The 13,673-nt window shown below is 36.6% G+C and overlaps 1 pseudogene; it reads right to left on the bottom strand.

Annotated features, from left to right (window-relative positions):
* Positions 1-1,018: 1,018 nt before the first annotated feature.
* Positions 1,019-2,178, bottom strand: LOC128170010 (uncharacterized; annotated as a pseudogene).
* Positions 2,179-13,673: the final 11,495 nt, after the last annotated feature.

The raw sequence follows: 13,673 nt of genomic DNA, 5'->3' as shown, positions 1-13,673 counted from the left end.
GGTCATCCCGGGTTTATCATCTAAAATCCAATCCCAGACCTTGATATTCGGGGATAATGTTGTACAGAGGTAGGTCACATGAAATATCCACCCACCCTTTCCCAACCCGGAAGTTTAAGGGCTAACCCCGAGCTAACCCTGATTTTTAGGGTCATCCCAGGTTTATCATCTAAAATCCAATCCCAGACCTTGATATTCGGGGATAATGTTGTACAGAGGTAGGTCACATGAAATATCCACCAACCCTTCCCCAACCCGGAAGTTTAAGGGCTAACCCCGAGCTAACCCTGATTTTTAGGGTCATCCCGGGTTTATCATCTAAAATCTAATCCCAGACCTTGATATTCGGGGATAATGTTGTACAGAGATAGGTCACATGAAATATCCACCAACCCTTCCCCAACCCGGAAGTTTAAGGGCTAACCCCGAGCTAACCCTGATTTTTAGGGTCATCCCGGGTTTATCATCTAAAATCTAATCCCAGACCTTGATATTCGGGGATAATGTTGTACAGAGGTAGGTCACATGAAATATCCACCAACCCTTCCCCAACCCGGAAGTTTAAGGGCTAACCCCGAGCTAACCCTGATTTTTAGGGTCATCCCGGGTTTATCATCTAAAATCTAATCCCAGACCTTGATATTCGGGGATAATGTTGTACAGAGGTAGGTCACATGAAATATCCACCAACCCTTCCCCAACCCGGAAGTTTAAGGGCTAACCCCGAGCTAACCCTGATTTTTAGGGTCATCCCGGGTTTATCATCTAAAATCCAATCCCAGACCTTGATATTCGGGGATAATGTTGTACAGAGGCTGTTGAAATTAAACATACATTAAACTTTCCCAAACTTTGATTTTTAAAGGGATAAAGTTTTATCCACTATGTATAACTGATGTTCCGCTGGGCGGACTGTTGAAAAACTAACCAACAAATTATTTTAAAGATCATTCGTTTATTAGTTTTCATATTCATTGTTAAAACATACTCATTTTTTACTCTTATCAAAAATGAGATCAACATAGATTTGATGAAGTTACTTTCCTTACATCAACATAATGTTTGATATAGTATATAGCTTCCTGCTTCTTTTATCTTTCATAACTTTTGCAAATTTCCTTGCACTAACAAAAGGTTTACATAAAGGATAACATAAATGATAAGCAATACTTACTGAACAGATGCTTTTCTTTTTCCACAAACAATAAGCAAACTTCTATTGCAAATCATTCCCAACTAAGTTGTCTAGCTCTTGCTGGAGCTTTGTTCTTTCGCTGATTGCTCTTTTCTTCTTGACTATTTTCTTTACTTTGTCTTGTAAATAATTAGTGAAATCCCCGCAAACGTCTGGCTTCCATCCTTCGCTCCATATGCGATCATCCACACCATCTTTTATCAAATTTTGGATATCTACCATTTTGCTATTTTAACAAAACAACACTTTTTGAGTTCTCATTTTATCTCAAAGAATAAGCATTACGAATAAATGAAACTGGCATTCATTCTTTTATCTTAATTTAACTATAAACGTTTCCCCGTTGCTATACATGGAGTATGTTATACTTACTTGGAGAAATGGTTTCCTGCAATCCCAGCCAGTAATGAATGTACGCTAGCTGTAACTTCGAAACTTTTTCCTGTTCTTTGCGGTAGCTCCTTTCGATGCTCTTGAACACTTCCGCGACTTCTTTTCTTATGTTTTCATTTAATTCTTCCACAGCTGTCGCGATCTTAGCTTCTGTTTCCTCTTCTTCAAATTCTTCATTGTCTATCATTTTTCTCTTTTTAGGATTTACTAGAGCCATTTCTAACTCGTCTATTCTCGAGTTCACTTTACTAATTTGGAAGGAAAGTGCGTTTTCAAATTCAGGCTTCACCTCTTTATCAATTTTCTTATGAATCTGGTCCAAATCAGCTTCTAACTTGGCACATTCTGTTCCTGAGTCCAATTTTTTTTTCAAGGTTTTCAAGCTGAATACCAACTTCTCTTATTTTACGACTGAACTTCCCGAGAGTCTCAAGGACAAATTCTCTTAAGGCTTCATACTTTGGATCGTTTTCATCTATCAAATATGATTCAAAAACATGCATGTAAAGTTGTAATATGCTTGCTATATTAAACAATGTTTCAATATCTATGTTATAAAAATTACCTTCGGATAGCCAGTCATTCTCCATACTGCTATTTAATTCAAGACAAGTGAGGAATCTGTAATGCACAGGAACATCGTATAATAATTAAAATAAACGTATGTGACAAAATATTTTGTTTTATAAGAACAAAACCAATTGTGTTTGATTGAGTCATTTAAATCTTATCTATGGAAGTCTGTACATAATCAAAAATTGTGGCATGTTATATTATTATTTTTTTTATTTGAACTTTCTTTAGACAAACAAGAAATTAATTTTGCATTCTAAACATTCTTTATCATTAGGTATACTGATTACTTTCAAATAATGAATTGCTTACCTCTCCTAAGAAAATCACCGTCTGCACTGAAGGAGTGACAAGGAAACAATGACTGTGCTTTCTGTGTTAACGTTAGCAGTCGCTCTGAGTGATGGGAAAGACTAGTTAACACGCCTTGTGTATCATCAATCCATAAGCTCAACTTTCGTGTGTCGAGTAAGCATTTGCAACTGCCGACTATTAGAGTTTACTTTGTCCTGTAATTGCAAGTTATGGTAAAAGATTATCTTGCCGTTTTAAATTATAAAACAGTTCAAAAACAAGTAAAATAGTTCATACATACTTTTTTGTGCGTGATTTATTTAGTATGCTATGTTTGCGGACAAAGATCTGTCTGCGAACTTAAACCATTAATGAATTATTCACTATGATAAAAAAAAATTCAAAACATTTTCAATTTTCTTATTCAACATAAATGGAGACTTTGTGAAATCATGACCTTGAAGAAAAAAACCCTTTCTCAGTATTTAATTGAAGTTCTTAGTTCATAAGGTTGATTCACAAGAAACTTTTAGCCATCCAAACAATTTTTTTATTCTTAAGTACTTCCATTCTCTACACAATACATTATCAAAAAATAGACTCGACGGAAACTATTGAAGAAGTTAAAAAAAATGTTCTAAATTTCACAAACTCCTTGATAAATGTTTAAAAAAGAAATAAAAGTCAAAGATTACTTTTTTCACATTTACTTCCAAATTAAATACTCAGGCAAAAATAAACTTAGACAAAATTGTTTTGCTTTAGTGATTGCCGATGTAGAAATTCCGAAATCAACAATACCCTGCTCATAATCAAACATGAATTATAACTGTTAAATGTAAATGCAATTAAATTATGCTTCTTGCAGCATATATTACTTATTTGAAAGTCTTTGTAGTTTTGTTTCAAAAGCCCGAAATGTGCGGAAAGGAATATTTGATCTTAAACACTGTAATTTAAAGCGTTCGTATTTTTCACGAATGGTAACTTCTGCCAACCTTTGAGCATGCAGGAATTCCAACTCTTGGGCTGACCAGGGAGCTTTCAAGGATGTAGAAATCGGGAAGCTAAATGAAGTTCTTCGATGTCCGATGTCTTTATCAAAAAGAATAGGGTCATCGTCAGCATTTTCATGATCGACGTATTTTGGGGGGAGTTCTTCGACTTTATTTTCATTGGTAGTAACCTCCTTTGATTGCTTTGTTTCTCCCTTCTTCGTACTTTTCTTTTCTGCTCCTGTCAACATTTCAAGTTTATGTGGGATGGTGAAGTGCAAGCGATTTAACTGCAAATTGCGAAATCTAAAGCTGGCCAATTGCAACTTTGACAATATCTCCAAGGCGATCAGTTTGTTTTTATCTACCGGTAGGTCGATCGTCAGTAAAGCTAACCTGTCATATTCGACATATTGGCCCTGCATCAAAAGTGCAATACAGCTGATATACGTCATTGTTATTACTAATTGTTCCATATCCATATTTTCTTTATGGAGCCTTCGAAGGCACATTGTTAACCAAGGAAGAATCTTTGGGGTTTTCTTTATCTTACTTGGGTATATTAGCCCCCGTTTTTCCAATTCACCTCTTACTAAATCTGATATTGTGACAAGTGTGTTTTCTGTGATATCTGTAGAACGTTTGTCATATACAACCGTCCAAAATTTATCATTAAATGACCAAGTCAGTGTCATATTCCCATGCCTGTCATATGTTGTAACAGCTGGAAAATGTTTAAGGTCAAGTTCAAGAATACCAGCTTTTATGACATCTGCCACTGATATATTACTTTTATCCAAGAGCAGGTACAAGCTGGAGAAAACCATTTGGGAATTTGTTCTTCTGTTTGTTGTTAACAGTTTGACCAGCGATCTAATTGTTACAGCACCGACTGTCTTAAATGTAGTCTTGCAAGATTTCATCTCTCGTAGGAAATCTTCAAAAAGAACGTAACTGGCAGCCTTGCCAGTTTCGTGCAGGTCATGTAGTAAGGCAACAACCAAATGTCGACCAATGACTCCATAGCTGCCATCCAAGTGATCGTGCAATCCCACTGAACGTTTTATCATCTTAGATATGACCTCAGATGTTGTCCATATTTCTTGTGGGGGAATGCTATATTCGTTTTGCATACAGGTTGAGTACACTTCTAAAGATAGAAATCCATAGTGGTCAGTTGAACTTCTACTGGGTCCAAGAGCTCCTGGTCCTAGATTGATAGAGTAAGATGTACTCCTTCCACAAAGTGGCTTTCCCCACAAAAGTTTTTCGGAGGCTAGTTCCAACTGATAGGATTTCCAGGTGGCACGCATATTTCCTGTTTTTTTATACTCGTTCAATAATTCTTTAAGTTCCTTGCAAATCCATAAACCCAAATGTCGAATGCATGTTAGAATATGCAAAGGAAAAGGCACCAACAGAGGTACAGTTTCTAAAAGTACTTCTAGATTGGTTAAATTAATAAAATCCAGAGCATTTATATGGTCAGCAACTGAATCCTGCGAAACAACAAATTCAATCCTACATGTACTTCTTCTTAGTAATGTCCAGTTGCTTTGCAATGTAGATATATAATGATCAGCGTCGCGTAGGAATGCCTCTGCTGTCGATCGTGGGAAACACATACCTCCAACAATGCAACCCGACACTGGATGATATCGACAATTGGGTTGGCGATGTGGACTGTCAGCGTAAAGTTGAACAAACTGCACCTCGTGTGGAAAACGACAAATCGTCCGCAAACAAGTTTTGATATCCATTGGTCTTCCATCTAGATTGCTCTGATAGTTGGCACAGTCTTTGAATGATAAGCATGTACAAAGTGTTCCTCTGTTGCCGATGATTTGTTGCAATCCCGCAGTAGACCAAAGAAGATCAACTTCTTCAGAGTATGACAGTATGTTTGCAGCAACTTGGATAGTTGTACGCAATGTAAATTGGGTAATGAAATCTGACAATGATAATCCACGGGTCATTTTTTCACCAAAGCGGAAGCAAAATATGATTGGTCTCAAAAGTCCAGTTTGGGTCAGTTGGTTTAAAGACGTTTGCAAAGCATCGAGCATTGCATAACAATCGTCAGGTAAAATGAACATTTTTCGAACGTCATTTATGTCATTCTTTTCGAGAGTTCTTCTAGCCTCTCCACGCAAAGCAAGAGCCATTAGTGTATTTTTAAAATTCTCTCTCAGCTGAAGAAATGTGGCGAGGGCTTGTTGTCTCACTTGCTGATTGGATAACGCAACTGAATGCATCTGGTGCACAGAAATTAATGCTATCCAACATTCCCACCCTCTTTCATAAAATAACTGGAACCCTAAGCTGTTTGAGAAGGTCACAAGTTCGCTTTTACTGTATTCTGTTAATCTGACATGCTTTTTCAAAAAGCCTCTAACGTTCCGTAGACTTGCATTATCATTTGGAAACAGTGTGATATGTCTCACAGGCATTCTTATTGCGGCCAAAGATTTAAACTCCACAACGCATCCATCAATGTCAAAGGAATATCTCAACCATACTTCTCTTTCTACTTCATCGACTGTCAGGCATCTTCCAAAAATCCGATCATCCCTTCTTAAAAAAAGGTGTGGTGTTTCAGATACAGAATTGTACGCCTTGGCTAGGTTGAAATTCTCCAACACTGTTTCAGAAAAAGTTTGTTCCGTATCTTCCATATCCATCTAAAATTTTAAAAAAATATGACGTGTTTATACACTAGTAAAGAGCAAAGCTTAGAATTTTTTCTTACAATATCTAATTTTCAAGTCAGATGATGATAAGAAATAATAACCCGGCATTATATCTGAATTCATTTATTTCTTAACAAAAATATATATTAAACTATATTCTCAAAGATCAACTGTGGGTTAAACCCAAGTATAGTCTAGGGTATATTCCGGGTTAAACCTAAATATAACTAAATATGACTTTACCATGGTTAAATCCAGGGTACTCCCGGGTAAAACCCAGGGTATACCCGGATTTAACCCAGGGTATACCCGGGTTTAACCCTGGGTATACCCGGGTTTAACCCAGGGTATATCCGGGGTAAATCCAGGGTATACCCGGGGTAAACTCAGGGTATACCCGGGTTAAACCCAGGATATACCCGGGTTTAACCCAGGGTATACCCGGGTTTAACCCAGGGTATACCCGGGGTACACCAAGGGTATACCCGGGGTAAACCCAGGGTATACCCGGGGTATTCCCAGGGTATACCCGGGGTACACCAAGGGTATACCCGGGGTAAACCCAGGGTATACTCGGGGTATACCCAGGGTAAACCCAGGGTATACCCTAGTTGAACCCAGTGTATACACGGGTTTAACTCAGAGTAAAACAATGTTAGACCTTAAGCATAATGAGCCAAAGTTCTTAACGTAATTATCTTAATTAAGTATATCAGAAAGTTTCATTAATATCAATCATTCACTACATTTGATGAATATCTTGCTACAATTGAAATTTAATTGTAAACTTTGGATCAATTCAATAGTCTATCAATTATTACGAGCAATAACTACCATTTTTATAAAATGTCACATCTATTGCTACTTAACATTTGAATGCAGGATAATGAGCTATTAAATAACGATATTAAAAGATGCAATTACCTTTAACAAGTGAAAAATCCATATAATCCCAGAGTCACAATCAAAAGAATGATAAAAAACCAAATCATCAGATATTTATGGAAAGAAATGATTGACAGTCACGTGAGTAAAGGGGCGGAGTCCCGCATTCCCGCACACGCATCTCGTCAAAGTGCCTATACCCTAACCCAACCCTAACCCTAACCCCTAACCCTAACCCAACCCTAACCCAACCCTTACCCTAACCCTAACCCTACCCTAACCCTAACCCTACCCTAACCCTAACCCAAACCCTAACCCAACCCTAACCCTAGCCCTGTAACCACATTAGGATTAAATATAGCCCCTTTGGCGCTAGTGTGAAAGTTGTCTATCACTAAGGTTTCCTACCAAAGCAGGGTTTGGATGAACAATGTTTTTGAGGAAAAAGGAAACATTGAGAAAAATAGAAACTTTCCACCTTTAAAGAGTTACATCAGCCACAAGATATGCATCAGTTAAAAAACAATACTTTCACTACTATTGTATTTAAAATGAATAAAAGCGTTTTCAATCATACATTATAAATAGATTATCAATATACTTTTCCAATCTATTGTTCTTTCTCAGCGATAATGACTAAATATATTTAAGTTTATCATTGACCATAGTGAACTACGCAACGAGGAAACTTAAAAGATAACTTTCATACTTCAGAATAAAAACGTGTCATAATCTTTTCAGCTTCGAGTGTTCAAAAAAGGGTTGATTGCCTGTCTGAGTCGTGATCGAAAAATTTATTTATTCACTCTCCTTACACTTTAATTAAAAAAGGCATCGGATGATTAGTGAGCACTTACCGATCCAACCGTTCTCCTCTGCGATCTTGCTGTAAATGAGTACTTGGAGTGTCTGGCGCTCTCTTATATACTACAACAACAGGGCAAATTCAGAATATAAAAACAATATCTGGATTTCATGAAATTAATTATAAACAAATAAGCTAAGCCCGATAATTTAACTCAGGTATCGAAATCTTTTTTTCTTCTAATTTAAATTCCCTTATATATTTATCAGGAAACATTGAAGATGAAAGAAATCGATATTAACTTTTATATTCAAACATCAATTTGTGCGAGATTCTTATAAGTCATTTTTTCTTTTTTCTGCGTCCGTCAGTCCGTCTGTCCGTCCGTCCGTCCGTCTGTCTGTCCGTCTCTCCGTCCGTCTGTCTGTCCCACTTTAGTTTTCCACACTTTTTTTTATGCGTTTGAGGAATAACATGAAATTTGCTGAACAGCTTCAAAATGTCAAACTACAGATCAAGTTTACACTTTTGTAGCCTCTGGTTGACATATTTTCGAGAAAATTAATTTTTTATATTCAAATTTTTTAATGTTTGGGTTCGTTATCGAGCTCGATGTGTATCAAATAAACGAGGAAAGTATGTTGTCAGTAATAATATCGTGCATTACTTGAACCATTTCTTTTATTGTTTCTAACAAACAAATAAGTTCTGTAAAATAGTGTCATGCATTGTGTTGTAAATTTAATCGACTGGGGTTTTTGTATTATTACAATCGGATTCGTTATCGGGTTGGTTTGTTGAGACGGTAAGAATGATATTTTGCATAACAGTGCAATGTTTTCACAAAGTTTTCTACAAACCGGTAGGGGACGTGTATTGCTTATGCAATATTCTCAGAATGCTTGTTTCATTTAAAAAACATACAATTTATTTGCAAGGGGTATTTAAGAGAACGTTATTTGTTTAGAATTGTAATTGTAGGATCTTCTAAACGGGGTAATTATTCAGATTGCATGGAATATTTTGGTTTTCAGCTTTGCGTAAAAATATGTATCTATATCATACGCCCATGAAAAGAATGATAAGCACTGTGTTAACAGAACAGATAAACAGACAAATAAAACTGTTATATGATTTTATTGATAATAAGAGTTAAGAAAATATAATACCAACAATGCAGTGAAAACAAAAGGACTTTCAACCTTTGATCAACATTTTACTCATAGTGCTTACAAAAAGCTGTTGAAGTTAAACTCCCTGCAATGATGTCCGTTTGATAGGGAAAGTTATAGTAAAGTCTTTCTCATTTTTAGTAAGAAATTCTTTACAAAAAAAAGCCACAAATTATGTATCTAATTTGCATTTCTGTGTTTAAAGTCTTCGTAATTTTGACTCAAAAGCCCAAAAGTTCGGAGAGGAATGTTTGACTTTAAACATTTTAATTTAAAGCGTTCATATTTCTCTGGAAAGTTTATCCCATCTAGACTTCGTATTTCATGTAAAAATTCAATTTCTTGGCTTGACCATGTACTTTGGGTAATTTTGGTTACCGGTTTACAGGTTGAAGTCCTCTTATGTCCAATATTTTTATCAAATACAAGTGGATCATCATCGTCACCTATTTTCTTTGACATCTCTTCCATTCTCTCTCTAGAACTAACTTCCGTATCCCTAGTTTCCTCTTCTCTTTTATTCTTCCTTTGCTCTCCTGTTTCCAGTTCGACTTTGTGTGGGACGGTAAAGTGCAAACGGTGTAACTGTAGATTGCGAGAGCTGAATTTGGCTAACTGTAATTTAGATAATATTTTCAACGTGATCAATCGATTCTTGTCAAACGGAAGATCGATTATGAGAGCAACCAGCCTATCGTGTTCTACATAAAAGCCCAACATCAAGAAGGCGATGCAGCTGATCTGATATATGTCAATATCGTCACAGTTGGATCCAACTCGAGGCTTTCTCTTTGGAGCATGCGTAAACATATAGACACCAAAGGAAGTACCTTTGGAGGGTTTTTTTTCAGCTTGCTTTGATAAACTAGTCAGCGTTTTTCCAGATCATCTATAACTAGGTCAAACATCATTTGTTGGGTACTTTCTTGTATTTCGGGAGACTCTTGATCAATGACAATGTTCCAAAAGTTTCCATGAAAAGACCAAGCCAGAATCATGTTTTTATAGCAGTCATATGTACTCACTGCTGAAAAGTGTTTTAAGTTGAGCTCCTGAAATCCAGCCTGTACAATATCTTCAACTGGAAGGGTGTTTTTCTCCAAAAGTCTGCACAAGCTTGAACAAAGCATCTGTATTTCGGTTCTCCTCTTTGTTGTCAACAGTTTTATTAGCGATTTCAGAGTCACAACACCAACTGTCTTAAACCTGGTTTCGTCTGATTTTATCTCCCCTCAGAAATCTTCTCAGAGAACGTAAGAAACGGCCTATCCAGTTTCGTGTAAGTCGTGAAGCAATGCAACTATCAAATGTCTACCGATGACTCAATAGCTGGCATCCAAATGATCGTGCAAACCCACCGATCGTGCAATCATTTTACAGATCATCTCCGAGTTGGTCCATATTTCAGGTGGAGGGATACTTCTATCGTTCTGCATGCAAGTTGAGTAGACGTTTACCGACAAGAAACCAAATTGGTCCGTCAAACTTCGACTCGGTCCCAAAGCTCCGGGTCCAAGATTAACTGAATATGTTGTACTCCTTGAACAAAGTGGTTTTCCCCAGAGCAATTTTTCAGAGGTTAATTCTAATTGATAAGATTGCCAGATGGTTAGCACATTTCCCGTTTTCTGAAAATCCTCCAACAATTCTTGAAGTTCTTGACACATCCACAAGCCCAAATGTCTAAAACAACTCGGTGTTTGGGGTGGCAAAGGAGCCAACAAAGGCACACTTTCCAGAAGTTGCTCTAAGTTTATTAGATCGAAGAAGTCAAGAGCATGCAGATTGTCAGATAATGCGGTATTCTGCTCAACAACAAATTCTTGTCTACAAGCACTCTTTCTCATTAGCACCCAATTGCTCTCTAGAGTTGATATATAATGTTCTGCGTCGCGTAGGAAAACTTCTGCTGTCGGCCTTGCAAAACACCTACCTCTACCAATGCAAGCCGACACTGGATGAAATCGACAATTGGGCTGACGGTGTGGAATATCGGCATAAAGTTGAACAAACCGTAACTGGTCTGGAAAGCGACAAACCTTTCGTAAACCATTCTTAATATCTATTGGCCTTCCATCTAGATTGCTTTGGAAATTTCCACAGTCTGTAAGCGATAAACATGTGCTTAATACACCTCTCAAGCCGATTAATTCCTGCAAACCTGAGGTGGACAAAATAGATCCACCTCACCATCCCTGGAAATGTCTACAGCTGCATGAACAGTTGATCTACATATCTCTTCCCTATTAAAATCAGATAATGGTAGTCCATCCGTCATTTTTTCTCCAAAACGAAAACAAGGTATTATTGGCCTAAATCCTGTTAAAGAGATGTTGTTCAGAGCAGTCTGTACAACAGAAAGTATTGTAGAACAGTCATCAGGTAACACGAACATTTTACGGACATCCCTGATATCGTTTTTCATAAATGTTTTTGAAGCAATTCCATTTTTGGCATAATCTGTGAGTATATCTTTGAATCTTCTCCTCAATTCAAGGAAAGTATTGAATATTTGTTGTCTTATTATCTGTTTCGGAAAAGCTACAGAACCTTGCTTATGTACAGGTATCATGGCTATCCAACACTCCTATCCTCTTGTGTAAAACAATTGAAACCCTAAAGAGCTGCTGAAATTCATAAGCTCGCTCTTAGAATATTCTGTTAAATTGATATGCTTCTTTAAAGTGCTTCTAATCTCATGTAAACTGTCATGTCATTCGGAAAGAGTGTTATATGTCTAACTGGCATTCGTATTCCATTTAAATTCTTCAGTTCAATAACACATACATCAATGTCAATAGTGTACTGAAGCCAAATTTCTCTTTCTGCTTCGTCAACTGTCACGCCTTTTACAAATATCCGTTTATCTCTTCTCAAGAATAACATGAATGACTCGCTCACAGGATAATACATATTTGGTATGTTCAAGTTTTCCATCACAGTTTCTGCAAAGGTCTGCTCATCTTCGTCGTCGGAATTCTTCGTAAAAAAAACAACAACAAAAAACGTTCCATTCATATTGATTCACTTGTATATCCATCTAGGTAAAGCTAACTTTACTTATCTAAAATAATTGGAGGTCTCTTTAATAATAAGTCAGTTATATTAAAAATGTGAAATATTTTCAACAAAACGTATTAGAATAACAGTGAACGTGGCTAATTCATTCGTAAACACTAACCTAGGTATATCCTGGGTATACCCTTGTGTATACCTGAGGTATACTCTTGGTACCCTACCTAGGGTATACCCTGGGTATACCTAGGGTATACCCTGAGTATACCCAGGGTAACCCAAGGTGTATCTAGGGTACACCAAAAATGTACAACCTCAGTACTTATAAATTATTATTTATAAAATTTATAGAAGTTGATATTAGAGAATTATGCAATTATTGATTCTAAATATTTTGTATCATATCGCAGGTAACCTTCCGTCAGTATCTTATTGTTTGCTTCTCAGTGAATTCCTCTCTTTATAAAAAATATTATCTCATTACTTATATCTTATTTAAGATTATTACATCCCATCAATTACTTAATATGTATATGCAATAATTTAAAATATCTTTCGATAATTTAAATATGCAGTACAGTAAACCAACTTACTGCTATAAAACAAATTGCACATCCAATTGCACACAAATAATTCTACGAATATAAACTATAATAGAAACGTACCCACTTGAAAGCATAATCCACATGACTGTCAAGTCATGGGATTAAAAATAGGTGGAGTCCCGCAATCCCGCACACGCAGCAAGTCAAAGTGCCCTTACCCTAACCCTAACCCTAACCTTTTACCTTAACCCTTGTAACCCTTACACCCTATACCCTATACCTTAACCCTTAAAACCCATATACCCTATACCTTGACCCTTTTAAACCTTACACCCTATATATCTTATACCTTAACCCTTGTAACTACTACACCCTATACCATAACCATATTAACCCCTACACCCTATACCTTAACCCTTGTTACCCCTATACCTTATACATTAACCCTTGTAACCCTTACACCCTACATCCTATACTTTAACTCTTGTAACCCCTACACCCTATTCCTTAACCCTTATAACCCCATTCACCCTATACCCTATACCTCAGCTCTAGTAAACCCTATACCCATTACCCTATACCTTATCCCTTGTACCCCATACGCCTTATACCTTAACCCTTGTAACCCTTATGCATTTCACATTAACACTTGCATACCCTTCATTCTATACATTAGACCTGGCCACCCCTACACCCTCTATTTTATACCTTTTAGCTCCCACATCCATTACTTTATCACCTACATATTTCTGCTTCTTTTTACAACAAATCATGTTTCATTTTTGTTTCCTTCAGAGCCAATTCTCCTGGAATATATGCAAGAAAATTTCATGGGAGTCAAAGAGGTGAGAAATACAATCATGGAGCTTCAAAACGGGATTGATGAAAAACTTGAGAAATTTGAACAAAATGTTGAGAAGAAACTCAAAGAAATGGAAAATGTTAAAATCAAAAAGTTTAGAGAAGATTATTTTGACAAGCCCAGAAGTATAAAACAAATCATACTTGAGACCTTAAGAGAAGAAAAAGAGAAATTAAAAGAAGTGACAAAAAATGTTTACAAAATCGACGTTTTTGTACAAAAGTTCTCTTCAGTATTCAATAACAAATC

The sequence above is a fragment of the Crassostrea angulata genome, unplaced genomic scaffold, assembly GCF_025612915.1.
Source record: "Crassostrea angulata isolate pt1a10 unplaced genomic scaffold, ASM2561291v2 HiC_scaffold_278, whole genome shotgun sequence".
Classification (NCBI taxonomy): domain Eukaryota; kingdom Metazoa; phylum Mollusca; class Bivalvia; order Ostreida; family Ostreidae; genus Magallana; species Magallana angulata.
The sequence above is the reverse complement of the archived record's forward strand: the minus strand, read 5'-3'. Positions and strand labels throughout refer to the sequence as shown.